A 14,901-nucleotide genomic window follows, 5' to 3' on the forward strand; every position below is an offset into this window, starting at 1 on the left:
AAAGTCACATGGTGTTCAGTGATGAAATTCAGTCACCAAAATATTATACAGTGGCCCACTCCCAGCGAGGTAGTGTCTCTAAATAAAGGCAGTGTAATATGACAAGCGGTATTTACGACATGGAGGAACACAGGCAATTTTCAATTTAACATACAAATATTCTAAAAAAAAATATGCAAACCGGATAATAACGATTATATCCAATTTGCACTGACCTTACACTGATCATCACTTCAGTGTATGATTCAACACTTACCAAAATTTTCAGAGCAACGACTGACGCGGCCTTCCTTTCCGATAGCTTCAGTCCGACTTTTCGAGAATTTGTCTGCGCAGTCAGTCTACAGTCTACAGAACAAGGGGCCGAGGTCTTTTCTCATTGGCTGATACAAAAGACAGTCATTGAACGATACTGCTGCCCTTTTATAAACTGGTAGTTCCGCTGGCTTGCCAATCAAAATCCTTAATTAAAAGTTGGTAGTTTTCCAAATAATGATCCCGAAGATTGCCAAACGAGATCTACATAATATCTTCAGGTGTGCGAAGAAAATATGTTAATTTCTTGATGTCAATTTCGGAAGATTTGCTAAAAGCCTCTCACGCAGTTTACCTTATCCACTACCTTATTACATAAAGTTATGTACACACTTGTATTTAACTACTTACAATTTTAAAAGGAGTACGTATGGCGCAACTGGTCAAAAAGTGACATTTTCGGATTATTATCCCTTATTAATATTTGATCTCTCCTGAATAATTTGATGCATTATTTGTCGAAAAATTCCAATTGGAAGTGTAGTTTTTATCATTTCAAAGTTAGTAATGCGTGTGTAAAATTATCCGGTCGTTTTTCACTGACTTGCCTAAGTATCTCTATCTCTTGAACTATTCAATCTAGAAGGCTGTGGTTTTCACCTATTTATTCCTTGAAATCATGCTAACGTTCGTGTTAAGAGGTTGGATGGACTGTGTAAACAGAAATGGCGGTATAGCACATGCATTTTGTTTATTTACTTTGTGGTTGTCGTGTTTCACAAGATTTAAACTGCAAACACAGTGGTTTGGTGTGTTGTTATACGCTCTGATACCTCTTTTCAACATGACGAAAAGAAAGGGTTGTTTTAAGAAGCGACATTTCTATGGAAATCAGCATATCACAAAATCTGAATCCAGTGTTGATCCTGAAATAGATTTTTCACAGACCCGTGATAAAGGACACTCCTACTAGTGCTTCGAAAAGGAAACTTGGAGACCATGAGGATTTATTTATTGGGAAAGATCGAAATAGTTTAGGTTATGTTCTTTTAGATTTGAGTGTGTTAGGACAAGTTTTGCAAGATGCTGTGTCATGTAAGGTTTGTGGTGGGCAAAATAGCATCTCTGAGGATTCATCTGCAAGGACTGAACTGGCTAACAAACATGGTATTCAGTGCGAAGTTTGCAGGCTCTCGACATCATTTTGGACTTCTGAAAAGTGCAAGAATGACTTGTTTGAGAGCAATGTTACATTCTTGTATGGAATGAGGTGCATTGGGAAAGGTTGACTGCAGCTGAAGTATTATGTGCAACGCTGAACTTGCCAAACCCACCAACCAGATCAAGTACGTACACAGAAGTAATTGATGAATGTGTCAAATCTGTTGCTGTTGCTTCTATGAAAGCTGCTGCTAAAGAAGCAGTACAATTAAACAACACAACAGACGTATCTGTGGCAGCTGATGGCACATGGCAGAAGAGAGGTCACACATCAAAAAATGCAGTTGCAACTGTCACTAGTGTTGACACGGGTAAAGTTTTTAGACATTGAAGTGTTAACTAAATACTGTCATCAGTGTAAATCAGTTGATGAAACAAGTGAAAGCCATAAAACAAATTGTGCTAAGAATTATGAGGGAAATAGTGGGGGTATGGAGGCTACTGCAGTTGTTTCTATGTTCAGATGTTCACAACAGGAGAGAGGTGTGTGTTACACTGAGTACTTGGGGGATGGTGATTCAAAAGCTTACAAATCAGTAGTGGAAAGCCAACCTTATGGTAATAAGCAGATTGTTAAGATTGAATGTGTGGGCCACGTTCAAAAACGAATGGGAACACGTCTCAGAAAATTGAAGCAGACAAAAGGAAAAGAAAAGTTATCAGATGGAAAGAATCTAAATGGTAAAGGAAGACTTACAGACAAAAACATTGATGAACTCCAGCTTTATTATGGAATGGCAATAAGAAACAATACACATGACCTACAAGGGATGAAACGAGCAGTGTGGGCTACATTCTTCCACAAATCTTCCACTGATGATACTGTCCACCTGGTGCTGATTCATGGTGCAAGCACCGCAAAGCTCAGGCAGCGGGTAGCGAGGAACAATTTAGGCACAAAAATAGCATACCATCTGCAGTGATGGCAGCTATTAAACTAATATATAGAGAATTAGCTCATCCTGACCTTTCCAAATGGCTCCATGGTCGCACACCAAACCCGAATGACTCTTTCAATAATGTAATTTGGACCCGCATACCAAAAAATATCTTTGTATGAAGGAAAACACTATGCTTGGGTGTTTGTGATGCTGTGATAACGTTTAATGATGGTATAAACTGAAGAACTGAGGTACTAGAGGAATTTGGTATCACTCCAGGTGCCAACACACTGCAAGCCTTTCAGTGAATGGATCGTCTTAGGATCATGAAAGCCCAGCGTGCAGCAGAGGAAATGACTAAAGAAGCAAGAGGCAGGAAAAGAAAGAAGCTTCTAGGTTTGCAGGATAGTCAAGAACAGGATCCAGATAATGCTGATTATGAGCCTGGCTGTTTCTAGAAGCTGGTGTGCCTCCATGTGTAAGTTAATATCAAACAAAATGTTTGAACTTGATTTGCCGGAAATGACATTTTTTAAATTATTTGACCCATTATCTCAGGAACTATTACAGACATATACCTCTAATTTTACACTGTCTTACCACTTAATATACTGCAGCTATTGAACCTCCCAAAACATCTCTACCTCTAACAGTTTTTTACTTACGGAAGAAAAAGTGGACTTTTAAAAGAAAATATTGAACAGCATTTTTAAAAACTCATAAGTATCTAATTATTTCTCTGTACATTTTGATTCTGGTTCAGTAATCAGAAAAGGAGTGATACTATACATTCCAAAAATTTCAGATCTTTATCTGTCGCAGGTTCTGAGATAATGGGTCATCAATATTGCAAATTTAACACTGTGGGTATAGGACGTACGTACTCCCCTTAAGTTAATTCTTCACGTAAAATCATCATTCATTCCACCACCTTTTCTGACAGAAATTCCTCTGTTGTGCAGACCTTTTCTTTTATTTAAGACTTACTTCAACGATGTGTAAACAGAAGGGTAGAGGCGACAGACTGTATTCCTGTGTGACCCTTTAATCCGAGCAATTCGTTCTTGGTCTTCCACTGTTATTGTTTCCTTTTACTTTTGGAATATACTGTATATTAGGCCTATCCGTCTTCCCCTATAGCTTCTTAGTTGGTTATGGTAATTTCAAACATTTTGCACCATTTTACATTATTGAATGCTCTTTATAGATCGGTGAATTCTATGAACGTGTCTAATTTATTGTTAAGTCTTGCATCCATTATCAACCGGAATGTCAGACCTGTTCTCAGATGCATTTCACTTTCCTAAATCCAAAATGGTTGGCATCTACCAGATCTTCAGTTTTTTTCTCCATCCTTCAGAACAATATTCTTTTCAGCAAAGTGGATGGAAGAGACGTTAAGCTGATTTTGCGATAGTTCTCGCATTTGTCTGCCCCTGCTATATTCGGCATTGTATGCATGACATTTTTCCGAAAGTCTTATTTAATGACTCCGAATAGTCTCTTGGGACCCACATCTCATAATAATTTGAGAGATTCCGAAGGAATGTTATCTATCCCTTTGTCTTATTTGATCTCTGGTCCTGCAAAACTCTAAAGCACCGCCATTTCTTCTTCTGTCACTTCTTCAGCCTCGCACAGGTCTTCAGTGTATCCATTTCCCTATCAGCTCTAACCCATGCGTTTGACACTGGAACTCCCATTGGACTCTAATGTTCACGCCTCTCTTTTCCTATTTCCTCACATTGTTCCAGTAGACATTTCCTCTTGGCTTCCCTGCACTTCCAATTTATTTCACTCCAAAGTGATAACTGTATTGCTGTATTCCTCTATTTCCCTGTTTATTTTTGTATTACCTTCTTTCTTCGACCAGTTGAAGTATATTTTCTGTCACCCAGTGCTTCTTTGCAGTTACCTTCCTTGTATCTATGCTTCTCTATGATGCCAGAGAGATAAAAGTCAGCAAGCCAGTTGCAAAACATATGTTTCGATATTTATAAAAGTATATTCTTCAGAAGAAGTGGGGCTTGTTACGTCACATGGTGGTACATTACATTAGCTGAAGCTGAGTGACGTTTGGGTCTTTTCCAAGTATATCTCCCCTATTATGATTTTTGAGCAGTGTATTTGCTATTAGTAACTAAAATTTGTCCCAGAAGTTCATTACTGGATGGGCCTTCCCGGCCAACGATGCCATACGTTCATTTCATTTCTTACTCTTTCTCCTCTCTCATCTCTACCAGCAAGCCCATATTTTCCCGTAACTCTTCTATTCCTTCCCTACTATCCCAGTTAGAATCCCTATGATTATTACAATAGCATTTCCCTGTACATACTGAATTACCCACTCAGTATCCCCATACCTACCCTGTCTCATCATCTTTTGCTTGTGACGTTGGCATGTGTACCTAAACTATGGTTGTTCGTGTTATTTGCTGCCGATTCTGGTGTGAAATACCCCGCTACTGAACTGTTTATAGTAATTCAGTCTCTGTCCTGCCTTTCTATTCACAATGACTTCCAAATTCTGTTAATTCTGTGACACTTTTAATATTACTGTATGCTGACTTGAAATTCTTATCTCCTTTGCGTTTCCTTATCTCGATTGAGTCTGCATTTCTTTTCCCATTTTTTACTAACTTCCCAACAATCTGTAAGACACAATCAATGCCTTCTCTGGGCGATAGGAATGGAAACACTATCGACGACAGTGCTGCCAAAGCAGAGTTACTAAACAGAGCCTTCCGAAATTCCTTCATCAATAAAGAAGAAGTAAATATTCCAGAATTCGAATCAGGAACAGCTGCCAACATGAGCAGCTTAGAAGTAGATATCCTCGGAGTAGTGAAGCAACTTAAATCACTTAATAAAAGCAAGTCTTCCGGCCCAGGCTGTATTCCAGTTAGGATCCTTTCAGAGTATGTTCATGCAATACCTCCATACGTAACCCTCGCAATACCAAGCCATTTTCAGTAACGTGTATTACCAAGGGGAGGGGGGACGAGGGGTACTTTGTGCCCACCATAAAAAATTTAAGGAATAAGTAAAATTTATTAATTATTCTTGAATTACATTAATAACATACTATTGAAAGGTCTATTGATGTATAATCAAGATCCAGAACGTGAATATTTCTTTTAAAACTGTTTTTAAAAAATGCACTTTAAATCGTTTAGTTACTTCATCATTTAAGTTTACTAAGTCTAATTATCTTGAGAAAAATTACTAGTAAAAGTCGTTATAGTGCTATTGAAGTACACTTTACTTATGCCTTCTCTTTCTGTCACTATGTTTTGTGCTACTCATCTTCTAATGTGATGAGGTTTGGAGCTATGAATTTGTCGAGTGCTTGTATTATACTTGTCACTAACCTCTGTAGGTACTCTACCACTGTCCACATACTCGCGCATAACACATTACTCTTCAGGTTCACTCACTACATCGTTAGTTTCATCAAATTCAATTTGAGAATCTGTAGATTCTTCCAAAATCTGTGATATTTCTCTGTCAGTAAGCGACTGCCGATACATTTTCAATCACGTTTGTATCTAACACTGGACTAAGTGCCACTGAACAGTAAGCAATAGAGAACCAAAGGGAAATGAATCGCTGTTGAGACCATTGTTGCTGTCAACCCAGAGAAATATAATGTCCATGCGTTCTAAGGTTACGTAATGCTATTATTTGTGGAGCAAGACGACTGTTGTGGGAATTCGTATCTACTACGACGTGGAGGGAGACTTTATGACCACCACCCTTACACTTAGATTTTGCGATTAAGCTTAAAAGAAAAATGTAAAACAATCATAGAATTTTTTTTACAAAACTTGAAAAAATAAAGTACCTGAGTGGATTTCAGTGTTTTCAAAAGGTGGGCATAAAGTGCCCGCCCCCCTTTCCCCTCTTGGTATAGCGAGGTTTAATAATTATATTTAACCGCTCGCTCGACGAAAGATCCGATCCCAAAGAAAGTGGCACAGGTCACGCCAATATTCAAGATAGCCAATGGAGTAATCCAGTAAATTATAGGCCCATATAATTAACGTCAGCAGGGTTTTGGAACATATATTGTGTTCAAACATTATGACCTACCCCGAAGAGAACGGTCTATTGACAAACAGTCAATACAGCTATAGAATACGTCGTTCTTGTCAAACACAACTAGCTATTGAGAAGGTATTTCAAATTGATTCTGTGTATCTTGATATCCAGAAGGCTTTTGACACTGTACCAGACAAGCGGCATGTAGTCAAATTGCGTACTCTGGAATATCGTCTCAGTTAAGTGACTTGGTTGTGATTTGCTGTCAGAGGCGTCACAGTTCGTAGTACCTGACGGAAAATCACCAAGTAAGACCGCATCCTACGTAAGCGACAGAAGCGACCAACAGTGCGCGACAGCTTCAGGCGATAATACACAACCACAGGTATAGTTACGGAACAGTCCTACGTGAGCGACATTTATGTCGCTGCTTGTTTTCCGCTGCAACTGACGACGTGTTTGAATATTATCGCTGCAACACGTGCGACAGAGAGCGACAGTTACGTGTCTTCCCGGCAAAGCAGTGGAGTGGACGCTACGACAGATAAGAAATGCTTATCATCCGATTTCAAGAAAAGTATTTGGTAAAAAAATTTGATTCTTCCGCATCTTATAGCTTGATATCTTTGCTCGAAAAAGGTCTGTATTTATTTTATTTTTTCGTCATAATTACTGTGCTGCACGAAATTGAGTACATGGTTGCAGGACATTTTCAAGAATTTGCAGAGGTAAGATCACATTGCGTTGACTTTCCATACAATTCTTTTAAGGCCATACATTATTACGTATGAAATGTAACCAACATAAAGCACTCCGTCTTCAGGCCACAAGTGGCCCATCGGGACCATCCGACCGCCGTGTTATCCTTAGATGAGGATGCGGATAGGAGCGGCGTGTGGTCAGCACACCGCTCTCCCGTAACCACTATATCTAAATTGTAATTAAAGTTGAGACCGGAACGACATCTTTTCATTTTAGAGATATTGGTTGCTATATTCGCGGACGGGTCGCTCGCAGCGCGTTCGAACTTTTCTTGCGCTTCGCGAATCAAGAAGTCGTAAAAATCGTCGTATCTCATAAATGGTTCAAGATACCGAAACGACGATTTTTGGAAATGACAGCACTCAGAAATGACTATTTTATTCTATGATTAAAACTCGATACATTTTTGCAAACGCGAGAGCAGAACGAAAACAAGACCTCCTATAAATTACAACAGGAGGTTTTGTCCGAATTTTCGTAGCCAAACAAAGAGAGTTAAATAGGCAAACGTTGTATCAAAGTGACCAGCGTGAGATCTAGTTTTGCATGAAAATATTTAACTGCTTGAAAGTCATCAGGGTAAAAGATTCGGTGGAATGCTAAGGTTAGGAATGAAGAGATCCTCCACGGGATCGGCGAGGAAAAGAATACATGGAAAACACTGACAAGATTAAGGAACAGAATGGTAGGTCATCCGTTAACACATGAGGGAATGACTTCCATGGTACTATAACTAGAAAGATTTGTAGGGGGTAAAAACTGCAGAGGAAGACAGAGATAGGAATACATCCAGTAAATAACTGCGGACGTAAGCTGTAAATTCTACTTTGGAACGAAAAGTTGGCATACGAGAGGAATTCTCGGCAGGCCGCATCAAACCAGTCAAAAGACTGGTGCCTTAAAAAAAACATCAGTGTAATATGTTCCACTATCTTTTGCACGCAGCGGCGCAGCGATCTTAGCAACAGGTCGAGAAAATGTAGCGAGGATAATTTTACTGATGCCAAGTGGTCTCATCAATACACATTACCTGACAGTAACAGCCGGCCGGGGTGGCCGAGCGGTTCTAGGCGCTACAGTCTGGAACTGCGCAACCGCTACGGTCGCAGGTTCGAATCCTACCTTGGGCATGAATGTGTGTGATGTCCTTAGGTTATTTAGGTTTAAGTAGTTCTAAGTTCTAGGGGACTGATGACCTCAGAAGTTAAGTCCCGTAGTGCTCAGAGCCATTTGAACCATTTGACAGTAACGGAGACTTTCCAGGCGCATGCTGTTGTCGTTAGCACAGTAAGTCAACAACCTCGGAAAAATATAATTTTAGAGCTTAAGAAAGTACCATGGACGTTTGTTGGAGGCCATTAGATGTAGCACAAATGGTTTAGAATGGTGGAAGCTATTTGCCGTTGATTTGTGAAAGAATGTATTCCTGTGCTTACGTTAGACACCAAAATGCTTGATCAAGATGGTCAGATTGAGGTTCGAACCGTGTTCCTTTAGGACATTGTTTCAATGACAGCGACTGCTGCACCACGCTAAGTTTCTTAGAATCCTCGTGAGATAGATAAATTCAGCAGTGGGGAAAATATATGATAAAGGATAACAAAGGCTAACAACAGAAATAAATCAGCTGCTCAATAGAAACTTCTTTTCAGATGTACGACGAAAAAGGCTTATTTGTTTAGTTCTTCAGTTGTAAACATGAGCTGTAGACAGTGGTAAGGGACAGTCGATAGGAAACAGATTTACTGCATATAAAACATTGTGCGTGATGTGTTTTGTTCTTATTAGTTGACAGTTCCACGTAAACCGAGAAATGGCAGCTCTGTCTCTAATTTCAGATTCTCGCTAATGATAATTTGGTCAGTATTTGTGCATGTAAACAATGTTAAGAGTGAAAAACACGGCTGCAAGTAGTAGTAATATGTGTTGTGTTCGTGTCAGAAAAATGATTTTCAGGGACGATTTGTACATCCGAGGATGATGTGGGTAACTACGACTCAGATAAAGATGCTGAACATATTTCTGAACGCAAATGCGCTTCGAAAATTGTTGCAAATCACGTAAAAGTTAACAGTTGTGTGTAAGTAAGTAAACAATGTTAACTTGCGACGCTAACCAACGTTTACGTGATGGCAGCAAAATTAAGGGATAATTTTAAGGGACATCCTTAGTTTCGTAGATTACTTTTGAGGTTGTTATAGTCAATTATTTCAAAACTTTGTAATGCAAATATTACTATCATAAACTGAAACAATTTGGATCTTTTAAATCTGTATTTTTTAATGGTATTACAGTAGAGTTCGTTAATTCACCCAGCAAGTAAACAATGGTAAGTCAGTGGTAACGCATGTTAAGTTCACTCAGTTTGCAACGATACAATGGTAAACAAACACTGTCGTATTTTTAAGAATAAAACTTTGCCGCAGAACTTAAGGTTTAATAAAAAATTCGCTACTCTAGTGTTATTTGAAACAATGTTTTAGATGATAAAAATCACAATGAATGCGACTAAAATATCTTATTTGTGAGATTTTATTGAAACTGTAGACTGGAGTTTCTCAAAACCAACCAACCTGCCCCTTTCCGTTGTCCACAGCCGAGGCCTTCAGTTTATGTTTACACTTAGCCACTACGGCAGTAAATCGATTGCTTGACAAAAATAAAAATTAAAAAAAACATGAGCGGTTGCGACAGTTTGCCAGAAATTCCAAGAAATCTTTGGGAATGTCTGCCAAGTCCATTGTTTACATGTATTCGTAATTTGTATCTATCAAAGAGAATGTGAAAATATAAGAAGAAACAAATGGCGAAAAATAATGAGGAGAGGAAGTCTGTAGTTTTAAAGGAATGGAATGAGGAAATGATGTAGTTTACTAAGTGAATATTTCGATGTTTCGTGTCTCTCGTTATTTAGTTGTCAGCACTTTTATCAGGATGGTAAAAGATTGAATAAAAGTTTTTAAAAACTACATTCATTTTTCTGTGTATCTCGAAAGTCGATGGGAAGTATCTTCAAAATTTTATATCTACTAATCACAAAAACGAATGTTTAAACGACAAACTACGCTGAAGCCATTAAAATGGAAGGACAAGTAGAAGAAATTACCTGCTATCTTTCCTTGCGTAATCCAGAGACAAGCACCGATATACACTGTCTTATCAGAAGTGTCCAGACACTCACATGTATTGCGGAACTGACCGCTAGATGTTGTGAGAGGCGAACTGGTCAGCATAAAAAAAGATGAAGATGTTGCTTTGCCTGTAAAGAAGCAATAATAGCGGCGTAGGACGATCAGAAGAGCTAAGTGACTTCGAACGTGGACTAGCCACCGAATATCACATAAGTAATAAATCCGTCAGGACATTCCAGCCCTCCTAAAGATGTCCAAGATGTTTATTAGTGTTGCGGTTGTTAAGTGGGAACGCGAAGCAACACCCACAGTTAAACCTAGACCAGATAGATCTCATGTATTGACGTACAGGACACGTAGAGCACTGCGGAGGGTGGTTGTAAAAAATTGCATGAGGTCAGCGGAAGGAATCATTCGTCAGTTGCAAAGCGCTACCAGCAGTCCGGCTAGAGCAATGGCTGCCCTAAAGGAGGCAAAAAATGAGGTAGACTGGTCGAACGGTTCACCAGAAGCCACACATTTAATGATGCTTGAGGTGGCGTAAAGAGCGATCCCAATGGGCAGTGGATGACTGAAAACGAATAATTTGGTCGAATTCCTTCGTTCCTTGTGCTGATCCGAAGGAAGGATTCCGATGTGGCGAGTACCTGGAGGACGTTCCTTGCCACCACTTGTAGTGCCATTAGTGAAGGGGATAGGAATGCAGAAAGATACGGACACATAATCAGTATCCACGAGGCAAAGATTTGTGAGCAATACCTTTGCTGAAATGAAGTGGTCTGCCCAAAGTTTCGATCTGAACCCAATGATTACACATTTGGTGAGTGTCGACTTGGGTCCATACCCTAGCGTCCAACATCACTACCTTCTCTGGCTTCGGATTTTGAGGAGTAATGAGTTGCCTTTACTGCGCAAAAATTCAAACACCTCTCTGAAAATGTTCTCAACAGACGTCCAGCCGTCAAAGTCGAAGGATGGACATACCCTACTTTCATATCCACTGATAGGAACCTCAGACCTGTTACCAGATAATTAATGTATCTTAAGCTTTCCGCATGTGTAATGGCTTGAAGTACTATATCCTATGCTGTTTTTAACGCTTTAAGAGCAAAATTCTTGAGGGAGCAGCAGTAAACTGACAGTTTTAATTACAAAGTATGACTTATGAGGGAATGGGGACGAGCTGGTTTCTCCTAATACTGACAAGGAAGGATGTAAAATGGAACTTTACTATCACCTCATAGAGAGATCGTGGTACCGTATTTCGATTCTCTGACCTGTATCAGCAATGGAAGGTTTCGTACCATGCGATCTGTAGAAACCACAATAAGAAGAATCCACTGACAGTACTATTTTAGTATTTTGTGTTGGCTCTTTCCATATCTCAGTCAGTCCCAAAATAATATACTCTCTCAAACAATAAGACATCAAAGAACGCCTTCCAGTGAACTACATTTTATGTAGTAGACTTAAGAAATACCAGGGAAGCAGCCTCATTTGATGCCTCTGTCGGGGTATTATATTAGGTCTGACACGATCCTTTACTCAACTGCCTTCAGCCGATCCACCTTTGAGAAATAATTTCCATCCATCATTGCCGGTAGAAATATCATTCTACACTATGTGATCAAAAGTATATCCGGACACCACAAAAACACACGTTTTCCTATTAGGTACATGGTGCTGCCACCTACTGCCAGGTACTTCATATCAGCGACCTCAGCAGAACTCACGGACTTCAAACGTGGTTAGGTGATTGGGTGTCAGTTGTCATACGTCTGTAGGCGAGATTTCCAGACTGCTAAACATCCCTAGGTCCACTGTTTCCGGTGTGATAGTGAAGTGGAAACCTGAAGGGACATGCAAAGCAAAATAGCGTACAGGCCGACCTCGTCTGTTGACTGTTAGAGACCGCCGACAGTTGAAGAGGGTCGTAATCACACAGGAAATCCAAACTGCATCAGGATTCACTGCAACACTACTGATGGACAACTTTGAGTAAGGCGAATAGTTAATTCCGCTGCTCAGACGAATGGAAAACAGTACGAAAGTCCTCAGTCTTATTTTAAAAACCACATAAAGGTGTCGTGTCAATGTTTTTCGAAGAATGATGAATTTCCATTTGAGGAATAGGAAGCATACAGCGGACTGTTGGCAAACGGCTGGCTTATTTTATTTCCTTTTTTTGCCTGTTGTGGGCTTCTTTATCACGGCATCTACAGCCTTAGAGAACCTCAAACCTATCTCTTCTTTCCTGAGTGCCTCAGTATCCAAATTATTTCCATATCCATTCTTCTAACTGTTTTGATGCGGCCCGGCTTGAATTTGTTTCCTATGAAAAGCTTTCATCCCAGAGTAGCTCTTCGACGCTATCTCAATGATGGAGATGAAAAGGTTTAGTGGGCGCACGACAGCAAGATCTTTAACACCCACTCGAATATGTAATGAGACGAGTAGGGAAGAAGACCGCAAAATTACTAAAATGCGAGCTGCTCGACCCTCTGTTCTGAATTATTTGTGAATATATGCAGTGTTTACGCTCTACAGTTTCCACTACTAGCATGGAAGCTGTTCTCTGACAACGCATGTCCTACCATTCTGTCCCGTCTTCTTTTTGGCGTTTCCATATGTTCCTTTATACGCTGATTCAGCGGAGAAAACCCTCATCTCTTATCAGTCCACTTAATTTTCAGAGTTTTTCTGTAGCACCGGATCTCAACCTTTTAGATTCTTTCTTTTTTCTTATTTTTCCACAATCCATTATCGACTGTCATACAACATTGCGCTCCAAACGTACATTTTTGGAAGTAGGTTCCTCAAATTAAGGCCTATGTTAGATGCTAGTAGAATTTTTTGACGAGGAATGCCTTCTTCATCAGTGTTAGTCTGCTTTTTACGCTCCTCTCGCTTTGCACATGCTACTTTGCTTCTGTGATAGCAGAATCTCTTCACTTCGTCCCTAATTTTGGTGCTAAGTTTGTCGCTGTATCGTTTTTGCTATTCCTAATTACTTTCGTTTCCTTACGGCTTGATCTCAATCCATATTCTTTACTAATTAAGATGTTGAGTCCATTCAGTACGACAAGTAGCTCTGAGTTAAAATATATGAGCATCACTCCAAAAGAAATGCACACAATTATTGCAAAAATACAGTTTTCATTCTGCATGTGTGAAAGTTTTACAGTGTGTAGGTAAATCCTTCCCACTTGTTTTCAAACTTAGTTCAACTTGTTCCCGTGAGTGGCGCTGTCACAGCATGTCTTCAAGATGGCTGCTACACTTGACGTTCGTCAGAAGCAACGTGCTGTAATAGAATTCCTGTGCTGTGAATACGAGACAGTGGGAAACATCCACAAGAGGTTGAAAAAGGTGTATGGAGATGCTGCTGTCGATCGCAGTACAGTTAGTCGGTGAGCAAGCATTTTACGTGATGAAAGCGGGCACGGCAATATTGAGGATTGTCCTCGCAGCGGCAGGCCTCGTACTGCACACACTCCAGACAATGTGCAGAGAGTTAACGAATTGGTGACTGCTGACAGACGCATCACAGCGAACGAATTGTCACGCTAGGATGGGATAGGGGAAGGAAGTGTTTGCAGAATACTGAAAGTGTTGGCGTTAAAAAAGGTTTGTGCCAGGTTGCTTCCCAGGATGTTGACAGTGGCTCACAAAGAAACAATAAAAACGGTATGCAGCGAACTTTTGGAACAGTAAGAGAATGGTGGAGATGACTTTCTTGGAAGAAATGTGACAGGTGATGAAACATGGCTCCATCATTTTTCACCAGAGACGAAGAGGCAATCAATGGAGTGGCATCATGCAAATTCAACCAAGAAAAAAATTCAAAACCACACCTTCTCCTGGAAAAGTTATGGCTACGGTGTTTTTCGATTCCTAACGACTGTTGCTTGTGGACATGATTCCAATTGGAACCACCATAAATTCTGATGCGTATGTGAGCGACACTGAAGAAACTTAAAGCTCGACTGAGTCGTGTTCGACCACATCGGCAAAAGCAGGATGTTTTGCTGTTGCACGACAATGCACGGCCACATGTCAGTCAAAAAACCATGGAAGCAATCACAAAACTCGGATGGACAACACTGAAACACCCGCCTTACAGTCCTAACCTGGCTCCATGTGACTATCATCTCTTTGGGAAACTGAAAGACTCTCTTCGTGGAACAAGGTTTGAAGATGATGACTCCCTTGTGCACGCTGCCAAACAGTTGCTCCAACAGGTTGGTCCAGAATTATACCGTGCGGGTATACAGGCGCTGGTTCCAAGATAGCGTAAGGCAGTTGAGAGGGATGGAAATTATGTGGAGAAATGAAAATATTGTTCCTAAAGGATTTATCTACACACTGTAAAACTTTCAAACATGTAGAATAAAAGATGGATTTAGAAAAAAAATAGTGTGCATTTATTTTGTAGTGACGCTCGTACTATTGTTGTGAGTAACTTAAAGGTGTCTTTTAAAGCTGAATTTTTCTAGTGAGGTGTATTACTTGTTGGAAATTATTTGTTGTGATTCTACTGTGAATAAATTGTGTATTCTGATAAGAAAGGTGTACAAACCTTCAACCCCCAGTCACTTATCCTCTTCCTA

This window comes from Schistocerca cancellata, chromosome 2 (genome assembly GCF_023864275.1).
Source record: "Schistocerca cancellata isolate TAMUIC-IGC-003103 chromosome 2, iqSchCanc2.1, whole genome shotgun sequence".
NCBI lineage: Eukaryota > Metazoa > Arthropoda > Insecta > Orthoptera > Acrididae > Schistocerca > Schistocerca cancellata.